The 12,161-nt window shown below is 41.1% G+C and overlaps 1 protein-coding gene across 6 annotated transcripts in view; it reads left to right on the top strand.

Moving 5' to 3' along the window:
• The window catches only part of FGD6 (FYVE, RhoGEF and PH domain containing 6), a 133,961-nt gene that overhangs the window by 15,719 nt on the left and 106,081 nt on the right, over nucleotides 1-12,161 (top strand). The window lies entirely within an intron of this gene.

Here is a 12,161-nt window from a genome sequence, read left to right as displayed (position 1 = left end):
GATGAATTTGGTTTTTAGAGAAACCCTTTTAGGATAAGAAGAGACATAGAATAGATAGATTTACACCAACCTATTTTAATATTTTTGAAACTATATTATGTATGAAGAGCAGTTTACATTTTAGCACATTTGGGTGTGGGAAGCTTTAAAGAAGTATTGACTTTAAACAATACTGAATTTAAAAGCTAAACTCAACAACAGAACTGCGTAGTTTCTTCTGGGTGGTATGAAAAAACTATTTTGGTGGTTTAGTCTGGGACTGGTAATTGTGTTTGTAGATTTCTGTAGGAAAAAATAGTGCTTGTAAGTAGTTTGACATCAGGCAGAAATTAACATTGGAGCCATAAAAATAGGAATGGCTAGATAGACTGAGAAAAAGTACCAGGACGAACAGCTTTCTTCTACATTTCTCTTCCCCAGATTCCTCACCTTTCTTATTTACATGTATTATATATGCCTTTTGGTTCCACATACATATAAATTGGAATGAGATTGTATTTGGTGTTAGGATACCCTTTTATATATAAAGAAATTGAGTCATAGTGGTAAAGTGATTTCATGCAAATTGATGATGGAACAACAACCAGATTAAAGGTTCTAAGCCTGGGTCTTCAAGGGTCTGTTTACCAGACTTTCCTATTTATCAGAGTGTTTTGGTTTCTGCTGGAAGAAAGGTGAAATAATAAACATTGAACAAAGAAAATCAGCTTCCTCCATATGTTTGGATAAAAATAAAAAAGGAAAACAAACATATTTAGCCTTTTTATGTTTGAAATGGTGTGACTGCTCATGTGAATTCAACTGAAAATTTCTTATGTTTTACTTAGATAATTTATTTATTTATTTTTACCAAGTCAGTTTCTTGATAATATTTATAACCAGTGATGTACTATGAAAAATAGTTTTGATTTTGAATTGTTTGGCAACTGTAATGTCAAGTCCAGGAAACTGGATAGCAATGTGTAAGCAAGAAGAGATCTGTAGCTTTTCCTTCATAACTTTGTTGGTCTTTAAATGTACAATATCAATAGTCAAAAGTAAAGAGAAATTTCAGTTTATATGTTTAGATTTCAGTTAAGTATGTAGCTTTTCATACATAATTTTCCTTTCTGTAGCTCCACTAAAAATATGATAATAAGGCACAGGATGATGTACTTGGTTGCTAAAGTCTTTTAGAAGTTTTGGGGGAAGACAACAAACAGGGGCTGTTGGTGTACTCACATAGCTGGAAAATTTTGGAAATTCAACTGTATCTTTCAATGGTTGCAGGTTTAATAGGTTCATAATTTTTTTAACTTTTATTTAATAAATATAAATTTCCAAAGTACAGCTTTTGGATTCAAGTGGCTCCCCCTCCCCCCATAACTTCCCTCCCACCCGCAACCATCCCATCTCCCACTCCCTCTCCCATCCCATTCACATCAAGATTCATTTTCAATTATCTTTATATACAGAAGATCAATTTAGTATATACTAAGTAAAGATTTCAACAGTTTGAACCCACACAGAAACACAAAGGGTAAAGTACTGTTTGAGTAGTAGTTATAGCATTAATTCACATTGTACAACACATTAAGGACAGAGATCCTACATGAGGAGTAAGTGCACAGTGACTCCTGTTGATTTAACAATTGACACTCTTATTTATGAAGTCAGTAATCACCCGAGGCTCTTGTCATGAGTTGCCAAGGCTATGGAAGCCTTTAGAGTTAACCAACTCCGATCTTATTTAGACAAGGTCATAGTCAAAGTGAAAGTTCTCTCCTCCCTTCAGAGAAAGGTACCTCCTTCTTTGATGGCCCGTTCTTTCCGCTGGGATCTCACTCACAGAGATCTTTCATTTAGGTTTTTTGTTGTTGTTGTTGTTGTTAGTTTGTTTTGCCACAGGCCACAGTGTCTTGGCTTTCCATACCTGCAAAATGACTTAAGGGCTGATTCTGAGACCAGAGTGCTATTTAGGACATCTGCCATTCTAGGTTCATAAATTTTAAAAATAAAAAGTCTTTAGAAATCATCCAGGGGCAGATGCTTCCTTTAGTGGTTAGGACACTGGCATCCCATATCAGAATGCCTGGATTTGAATCCTGGCTCTGCTTAATTCCAGCTTCCATCTAATGTGTACTCTAGGAGGCAACAGGTGATAGTTCAAGTACTTAGGTCTATGCCACTCATGTTGGAGGCTTAAATTGAGTTCCTGGCTCCTGGCCTCAACCTGGTAACTGTTACAGGCATTTGGAGTGAATCAACAGATAGGAGATACTTCTCTTTTCTCTCTCTGTCTCTCAAATAAATAACAATAAGGGAGCCAGCATTGTGGCATAGCAGATAAAGCCACTGCCTGCAGTGCTGGCATCCCAGTAGGGTGCCACTCTGTGTCCTGGCTGCTCCACTTCTATCTAGCTCTCTGCTAATGGCCTGGGAAAATTAGCAGAAGATGAGCCAAGTGTTTGGGCTCCTGCCACACATGTGGGAGACAAGATGAAGCTCCTGGTTCCTGGCTTTGGCCAGGAACCATTGTGGCCATTTTGGAAGTGAACCAGCAGATGGGAGATCTCTCTCTGTCTCTTCCCCTCTCTATGCACCCCCCCAACTCTGACTTTCAAATAAATAGATAAATAAATCTTTTTAAAAAATTAAAAAACAAAACAAACTATCCAGTTCAGACTCTTACTCACTGATGAAACCAAAAGTTGTTTACTTTCTCCCTGACACTGAGATGGGAAATTGCAAATTTGGGGCTCCAAGATGGAACTTCAGATTACATTGCCCTTTGTAATGAAAGAGAAAGTCAGCAATATTTAGACAGCACAAGTGATCTTAGCTGTAACATAAAGGTTGATTTTGCTTATACATCATGGCCCTTTTCTCTCCTGTTAAGGCAGATACTGTTACACTATCAGGAAGGAGGGCTGTGCACAGCTGCGAGTAAACAAAGTTCCAGGTCTCCTGTTTTTAAAATGGTGATTACAGAGAAGTGAAAATTCAAATTGATAGAAACTTTCAGCAAACAAAGATCTGATGTTATTAATACATGTTAACAAAGCTTTCTTCCCCCCAACCATCTACTCCTCATCGATTCAGGTTTTCATCATCTTACCAAGTCTACCAAGCATGTAATATCATGGATTAGAAATGCTGTTCATGGGGCAGGGATTGTGGCACAGTAGGTTAAGCTGTTACTTGGGTCACCTGCTTCCCATATTGGAGTACCTGGTGGCTTCCTGGGTGCTCCATTTCTCATCCAGCTACTTGTCAATGCACATTCTGCGAGTCAGCGCATCATGGCCCAGTAATTGGAAACTTGGATGGAATTCCAGGCTCCTGGCCTCAGCCTGGCTCAGTTGTTACAAGCACTGTGGGAATGAAACATCAGATGGAAGATTGACTTTTCTCTCTCTGCTTTTCAAATAAATAAAAATAAATATCTGGGACTGAACTAGTGACATATCAGGTAAAGCTGCTGCCTGTGATGCTGGCATTTCTATGGGCACCAGTTTATGTCCTGGCTGCTCCACTTCCCATCCAGCTCCCTGCTGATGGCCTGGGAAAGGTAGCAGAAGATGGCCAAAGTGCCACCCATGTGGGAAACCTGAAAGAAGTTCTTGGCTCCTGGCTTCTGCCTGGCCCAGCACTGACCATTTTGGCCATCTGGGAGTGAACCAGAGGATGGAAGATCTTTCACTCTCTGTCTCCCCCCCTCTCTTTGTCATTCTGACTTTCAAACAAATAAATCTTAAAAAAAAAAAAAAAAAAGAAAAGAAAAGAAAAAAAAACTGAAAAATGCTGTTTATATCAAATAGCATAGATTTTTGAAAATATTAGCAACTGCTATTTACCAGCATTATGCTAAGAGCTCTTGCATGTAATAGTCCCTACTATCCTTTGAGATCAGTATTATAGTTTTCTTTTATAGATGAGGAAACTAGGTTTTGATTAAGTTAAGTAACTCACCCAAGAGCTCATAGATAATATGATAAATATTATAACTAAGTGTGGAACCAATTTTCTGGTTCTGAGACAATACTGATTTTAAATCAGGACATGTTAATGCTAATCTGTCCCATGAGCCTTGATTTTACCATTGTTTCTTATTTTTTTTTTTAAATGTTTAATGTTGGTAGGGATCTGTGGCTCTTCTACTCAAGGAACCACACTGGAAGAAATTATTCCTGTCCCTTGTTTGTTCTCGATCTAGAGGGAAAGCACAGAGACACCTGCAGTGATATGTATAGACATTGGTGAGCATTTTCAGAGGCCCCAAATTTTTCATGCAAAAAGAACTCATTGATGGGGACACTTATGGTTAGATAATAGGTGTTTGAAAAGTTAGAAACTGAAATAATTATGTCATATTTGCATTTGATCCAGTTACTGGTGGCCACATTCAAAACAAATGAAAGATGGTTACTGTCATTTACTAGTTACATGAGGGCATTAGTGGTATGGAAAAGATTATGCGTGTCTCATGTTTTCCCCACTGGTAAACATGAGAGTTACTTTTTTATGCTGTTTCTGTTCCTTATTTTATTCTGTCAGGTACTTTTAGCCTCTAAACCACTGTAGTGTAATTATTGCTATTTATGGATTCCCAAACTAACTAATTTTGTAAGGTTAAAATATCTTTCATAATAAGGTAATACTTTTATGGTTTTAATGAAAAAAGACAAATAAATGGTAGGGGTTCTTTTTTTCCTCCAAAGAGGCAGGCAGATGAAGAACTGACATTGTGGTGTAGCAGGTTAAGCCACCAGCTATGATGCCAGCACCTCATGGGTATGCTGCCTGTTCAACATCTAATCCAACTTCCTGCTAGTGCACCTGGGAAAGTATCAGAAGATGACCCAAATTCTTGGGCTCGTCCTGCCAGTGTGAGAGACCTGATTGGATTTCCATGCTCCTGGCTTCAGCCTTGCCTATCTAAGGAGTGAACCACTGGATCAATCTTTCTGGCTCTCCTTCTCCCTCTGTCTTTCCTTTCGTTAAAGCTTTAGTTATTTACTTGAGAAATAGAGTTACAGAGAGAGGGAGAGATAGAGAAAGGTCTTGCATCTGCTGATTTATTCCCCAGATGATTTCAACGGGCCAATCTGATGTGGATGCAGGGGCCCAAGCACTTGGGTCATCTTCTACTACTTTCCAGGCCATAGCAGGGGGCCGGATTGGAAGAGGAGCAGCCAGGATGAGAACCAGTGCTCATATGGGAATGCCAGTGCTTCAGGGGGAGGCTTAGCCCACTACGCCATGGAGTCGGTCCCTCCTTCTCTATCTTTGCCTCTCAAATAAATAAATAAATAAATACTTTTTTTTTTTTTTTTTTTTTTTAAGAAAAGAGTCTGATGTTACATTCTCTTGAACTAGTTGAAAAATTATTAGAGGAGATAGGCTTTCTGGAGCCTTTTGAACGATGAACAGCTAAGATGTGGACACTGGATAAGGAGCACATTAAGTGGAGCTGTGGGTTGAGGGACACTCTCAGCAAGGCATGGCTAGCCTCATCGTGGACGCTACTGACACAGGTCACAGATGCTGCCCATGTCTCCCAGGGGGCATGCTGCTTTTACTTCCTGGTGAAACTAATTAAGACGCCCCTTGTGGCTTTTAATTTGGCACCTGTATTCATCTTGCTTAGGCAGAAGCAAACTTGGATTGTTCATTTTAAGCAGATAAATGTTGCCAGTCATATCATAAAAAGTATATTTGAGGGGCCAGTGCTATGGTGTTGTGGGCTAAGCCTCTGCCTGTGGGGCCAGTATCCCATATGGGCACTGGTTCATATCCTTGCTGCTCCTCTTCTGATCCAGCTCTTTTCTATGGCCTGGGAAAGCATTAGATGATGGCTCAAGTGCTTGGGCCCCTGTACTCGCATGAGAGACCCAGAAGAAGCTCCTAGCTTTGCAGTGGCCCAGGTCCAGCTGTTGCGGCCATTTGGGGAATGAACCAGCAGGAAGACCTTTCTGTCTGTCTCTCACTTTCTCTGTAACTGTACCTCTCAAATAAATAAATGAATCTTAAAAAGAAATGTATATTTTAATTCCTTCTGTGTACACTTGACTGGGTATTTTAATACTGCATTTATATAGAATAATTGCTGTGCAAACTAGAGAAGACCTCTGGCTGTTAAAAGTAGTTAGAATAATATCCACATATGAAGTGAATGTGGTAAAATGTAAAAAATTGTTAAATCTTGAAATTAAAGCATATATTTATAAAACTAAATAGGAAAAAGGTAGATGCAAGTATGTGAAATTACTCAAACTGTGTCATTTAAAATGTCATATAGCTTATACTTTTAATGAATTTATACTTTTTTAAAAAAGATTATTTATTTGAAAGTCAGAGTTACACAGAGGGAAGGAGAGGCAGAGAGAGAGAGAGGTCTTCTATCCACTGGTTCACTCCCCAGTTAGCCACTACAGCTGGAGCTATGCTGATCCAAAGCCAGGAGCCAGGAGCTTCTTCTGGGTCTCCCATGTGGGTGCAGGGGCCCAAGGGCTTGGGCCATCCTCTCCTGCTTTCCCAGGCCATAGCAGAGATCTGGATCAGAAGTGGAGCAACCGGGACTCGAACTGGTGCCCATATGGGATTCCAGCACTGCAGGCAGCAGCTTTACCCACAACGCCACAGCACTGGCCCCAAATTTATACCTTTTTATCACAACTTACTCCAAATTAAAACCTACATAGGAATCATTACATGCTTTGGTTGTCAATATGTTTCACTCTCAAACCGCATGTAATCAGTAAATGGTGTTACAGTGTTTAATTTTTAGGTATAGATATATGTATGTTTCACTGTCTGGCATCACCTGCTTCCTGCCACTCCTCTTGTTTCACGCTAAGAACAGGGTGGAAAAGCGACAGTGGTTTGATGCTGCTCTGGGAGCTTTTGTTACAGGAGCCTGGTGAGATCCTGTGACCTCAATCCGCCAGCATTCCATGACTCTGATGCCCAGACTCTTGCCTAATGGCGGTTGATATGAGAGGCCTCTAGTTCTTTCAAAAACACAGTAACATTTTAAGTATGGGAGGAGATATTTTTTTCAACTTTTATTTAATAAATATAGACTTTATAGACTCTTAATCAGGTACTTCAAAGAAAGTATATTTTTAGCTTTTGTTTCATAGAGTTTACATGGTAATTTATAAATGGGATTTACTTTTTGTCGCTCCCCCTCTTCGTGGAGGAACGACACTAAGCCCTGCCTAGGCTTCATATCCGAGTCACGGCACCATTATGTCGCTCCCCGTCTTCGTGGAGGAACACAGGACCCTGCGCTGTTCTTTCGTCTGCTCGGCCCTCCCCGGGTTTGCTGCTGGTTCTTCCCGGGTTGGCTACTATCCCTTCCACCTCCGTGGAAGGGCAGTTCCCCCTAGCCACATTCCCCACTTCCGCAGGGGAGCGGCACACCGCCGGCCGGCTCTTCTCGGGGGCTGCACAGGTGTTCCTTCAGCTAGATGTTCCCCATAGATGTTCCTGGTGCATGCCGTCTCTCTCCTCCTTTATAGTCCTCCTCCGCCAATCCCAACTCGGCTGAGTACGCTGCTCTCCAATCAGGAGCAAGTCCTACAGTTAATTGGTTGAACTGGAGGCAGCTGTGCGGAAGCTGTTTACTTCTCTCCCAGCGCCATATTGTGGGAGAGCAGATGCATAGAATAAGTCTTAATTCCAGTAACAGTCTAGTCCGGTTTGCTCCCCACACTTTTGTAGAAATTAATGAGTTCAATTTCCCCTTTGGATAAATTAGTAACCAAGTAATTGTCTCATACCATGTCCTTATCTCAGGCTGCTCTGCCATCTGGTTCATTCTTGTTTATAGTTGAAATTTTTATTGATACTGCTGTAGATTCATGTGCATTGAAATGCTAAAAGAGAAACTGCAGATACCTTTTAGCTTGTTTCTCTTAATAGTAACATTTTGTAAAACTATAGTAAAATGTGGCCAGCGCCGCAGCTCAATAGACTAATCCTCCGCCTGTGGTGCCAGCATACCGGGTTCTAGTCCCGGTCGGGGCGCTGGATTCTGTCCCAGTTGCCCCTCTTCCAGTCTAGCTCTCTGCTGTGGCTCGGGAGTTCAGTGGAGGATGGCCCAAGTGCTTGGGCCCTGCACCCGAATGGGAGACCAGGGGGAAGCACCTGGCTCCTGCCTTTGGATCAGCGAGGTGCGCCAGCCGCAGCGGCCATTGGGAGGTGAACCAATGGCAAAAAAAGGGAAGACCTTTCTCTCTGTCTCTCCCTCTCACTGTCCACTCTGCCTGTCAAAAATAAAAAAAATAAATAAAAATAAACTGTAGTAAAATGTTACAATCAGGATATTAACATTGACACATTGATATAATCCACTGATCATTGGGGTCCCCTAGTTTCACTATTACTCAAGTTTGCTGTGTTTAGTTCTGTGTAATTATGTCACAGGTGTAGGCTCATGCATTTACGTAGTCTGGTTGCCCCTCTTCCAGGCCAGCTCTCTGCTGTGGCCCAGGAGTGCAGTGGAGGATGGCCCAAGTACTTGGGCCCTGTACCCCATGGGAGACCAGGATAAGTACCTGGCTCCTGCCATTGGATCAGTGCGGTGCGCCAGCCCTGGCGGCCATTGGAGGGTGAACCAACGGCAAAGGAAGACCTTTCTGTCTCTCTCTCTCACTGTCCACTCAGCCTGTCAAAAAAAAAAAAAAAAAAAAAGATATTGAACAGTGGCTGGCACCGTGGCTCACTTGGCTAATCCATCGCCTATAGTGCCGGCATCCTGGGTTCTAGTCCCGATAGGAGTGCCGGGTACTAGTCCCAGTTGCTCCTCTTCCAATCCAGCTCTCTGCTGTGGCCCGGGAGGGCAGAGGAGCATGGCCCAAGTCGTTGGGTCCCTGCACCCACATGGGAGACTGGGAGGAAAGGAAGACCTTTCTGTCTCTCTCTCACTGTCTATAACTCTCTCTCTGTCTCTCTCTCACTGTCTAACTCTGCCTGGCAAAAAAAAAAAAAAAAAAAAGAAGAAGAAGAAGATACTGAACAATTCCATCTGTTCAAGGCTTCTTCTGGCTGCCATTTTCTAAACCGCTCTCTCCCAATACCTGGCAACCCCTGATCCATTTCAGACCTTTTGTTCTTTTCAAAAATGGTATATAAGATGGAATCTTTTGGGATGTCCCTTTTGGTACTGGCTCTTTTTATTACATATAATTCCCAATAGAACCATCCAAGTTATTGCATATATCAGTAGTTCTTTCATTTTTATTGTTGCATAGTAATATTGTAGTTAAGGGCCATCTGGGCTGTTTCCAGTGTTTGGCTCATAGAAATAAAGCTATAATGACCATTCGTGTTCTGATTTTTATGTGAACATGCATTTTTCATTTCTCTCAATTAATACCCAAAAATGCAAAGTTCTGTGGTAATTGTAGATTTAGTTTTATAAGACACTGCCAAAATGTGTTCCAGAGGGCTATACCATCCACTGTCCCACCAGCAGTGAATGAATGAGCCAGTGTCTCTGCATCCTGTCCAGCACTTGGTGCTTGTCACTGTTCCTTTTCTTTATGTCTTTCCTTTTTTTTTTTTTTTTTTTTTTTTAGATTTATTTATTTGAAATACAGAGTTACAGAGACAGAGGCAGAGAGAGGGAGAGAAGAGTCTTCTATCTGCTGGTTCACTCCCCAAATGGCCACAATGGCTGGAGCTGGGTCGATTCAAAGCTAGGAGCCAGGAGCTTCTTCTGGGTCAACATGGATACAGGGTCCAAGGACTTGGGCCATCTTCTGCTGTTTTCCCAGGCACATTAGCAGGGAGCTTGAATGGAAGTAGAGCCGCCAGGACTCAAAACGGCGCCCATGTGAGATGTCGGCACTGTAGCTGGCAGCTTCACCCACTTTACCCGCTAAGCCACAACACTGTTTCTTATCTTGTAGATTCTGGTAGATGTGTGATAATATCCCATTGTGACTTTAATTTGCATTTTCTTAATGACTAGTAACATTGAATATCTTTTCACCTACATAGTTACCACTTGTGTATCTTCTTTGGCATAATATCTGCTTGTTCCTTCTGCCTATTTTCTTTTTTTTAAGATTTATGTATTTATTTATTTGAAAGACATAGTTGGAGAGAGAGAGAGACATACTGAGATCTTCCATCTGCTGTTTGATGCCCCCAAATGGCTGCAAAAGCCAGAGCTGGTCAGGTCCAAAACCAGGAACCAAAAGCTTCTTCCAGGTCTCCCACGTGGGTGCAGATTCATGGGGGCTTGGGCCATCCTCTGCTGCTTTCCCAGGCACATAGCAGGGAGCTGGAACAGAAATGGAGCAGCTGGGACTCCAACTGGCACTCATAAGGAATGCCTATGCTTCAGGCTGTGGCTTTACCTGCCATGCCACAGCACCAGCTCCCTGCCTATTTTCTAATGAGAGTCTTTGGTTTATTTATTTATTTTAGTAATTATTTTTAAGTAAGCATCCTTTAGTACCCTACTCCATAGAGAATAAAATTCCAATTCTATAGTTTAGATTATAAAACCTATTGTGGTCTGGCCTGACTCTGCCTTTCCAGTCTCATGATTTTAGTACTGACCACATTCTTAAACACCCCATTCCCTTTCATAGCTTTATTTACTGCCTAAAAGACCACCCTCCCCAGAAAGATTATTTTTAATCCTTCTGCATTTAAATCACATGTTACCTCTTATGAAAATCTCACCTTCTGAAGTAGGAAAAGTAGCAAAATATCCCCACATGTATCCTATTAATCACTATCCACTTATCCATTCCAGATCTATTTTCCTTTTTTTATTTTCTTTCTTCTTTTATTTTTTTTTTAAGATTTATTTATTTTACTTGAAAGGCAGATTTACAGAGAGGCAGAGGCAGAGAGAGAGAGAGAGGTCTTCCATCCAGTGGTTCACTCCCTAAATGGCCACAATGGCTGGATCCGAAGTCAAGATCCAGGAGCTTCTTCCAGGTCTCCCATGTGGGTGCAGGGGCCTAAGGACCTGGTCCATCTTCCACTGCTTTCCTAGGACATAGCAAAGAGCTGGATTGGAAATGGAACAGCCAAGACTTGAACTGGTGACCATAGGAGTTGCCGGCACTCCAGGAGGCAGCTTTACCCACTATACCACAGCACCGGCCACATCAGATTTATTTTTCTAACACTTCCTATCCCCATATGTATGTATGTACATATTTGATCATGTGTGTCTCCTAGTAGAATACGGACTTAGTTTTGTAACTGCTTTATCCCCAGTACCTATAACAGTGTCTGACAGACAGTAGTTGCTCAGTAAATATTTATTGAAAGAATGAGAAAATAAATTTGTGTGTATTTGTGTTGCATTTCCTTTCCAAAGCATGTTGCCTGGCATATACTGTTTATAGTATAAAAAGAATCATAGCTACCATTTACTGTCTTGATTTTGCAGTGCAAGGCAACACTTTCTTGGTCTTTTAGTACTGTACAGAACTGACTCGTCATTCTATTATAAACTTTGTAATCTCCTATCTCCCATCAAAAAATTTACATTTTTCATACTAAAAATAATGAATTATATATTTTTCATATATATATATAATATAAACAAGAACAAATATTGTGAGAGATTACAAGCACCTTTATATCCTTGGCCCTAGCTGATACCTGGCACAAGTTAGGTGGTCACATCTGAGCAAATAGTGCTCAGGTTAAATATTGCTTTTTCTTGTGTGAGGTCAGAATCCAGCTGCATTTGGAGTAAACCAATGTCCCACTGACCAGGCTGCCAGAATGCACAGGAAACATCTGTTAATTTTGGAAAGCAATTTCACTGATTCGGAGAATTGCTGCTATTTGCTAAAACAAAGCTCCCTTGGAGATGAGAAATGGAGTTAAAAGGCACCACTTATGCTGTTTTTGTTAGTTACACAGTGAGCAGCCTTCTATATTATGGAATGGCTAAAGAAGAAGCGTTCTGTTCCTCCAACTCTGCTGCTCCTCTATCCAAACCTGCAGAAAGAAGGTGTGGGATCTAAATTTCCACAGCATTCAAAAGAAATTTTTAAAGTTTCTTCAGTAGTACAGACAGATCTGAGGATATCTCCATGTGCTATTAAATTGCAAAGACACTTGTATCACCAAAAAAAAAAAAAAAAAAAAGACAACTTTAAAGAAACTCTTTAAATGAAAGACTTTCTCCTGTTTCT

The sequence above is a fragment of the Oryctolagus cuniculus genome, chromosome 11, assembly GCF_051225735.1.
Source record: "Oryctolagus cuniculus isolate XC-2025 breed Fujian yellow rabbit chromosome 11, ASM5122573v1, whole genome shotgun sequence".
NCBI classification, from domain to species: domain Eukaryota; kingdom Metazoa; phylum Chordata; class Mammalia; order Lagomorpha; family Leporidae; genus Oryctolagus; species Oryctolagus cuniculus.
This window is presented reverse-complemented; position numbering and strand designations above follow the sequence as displayed.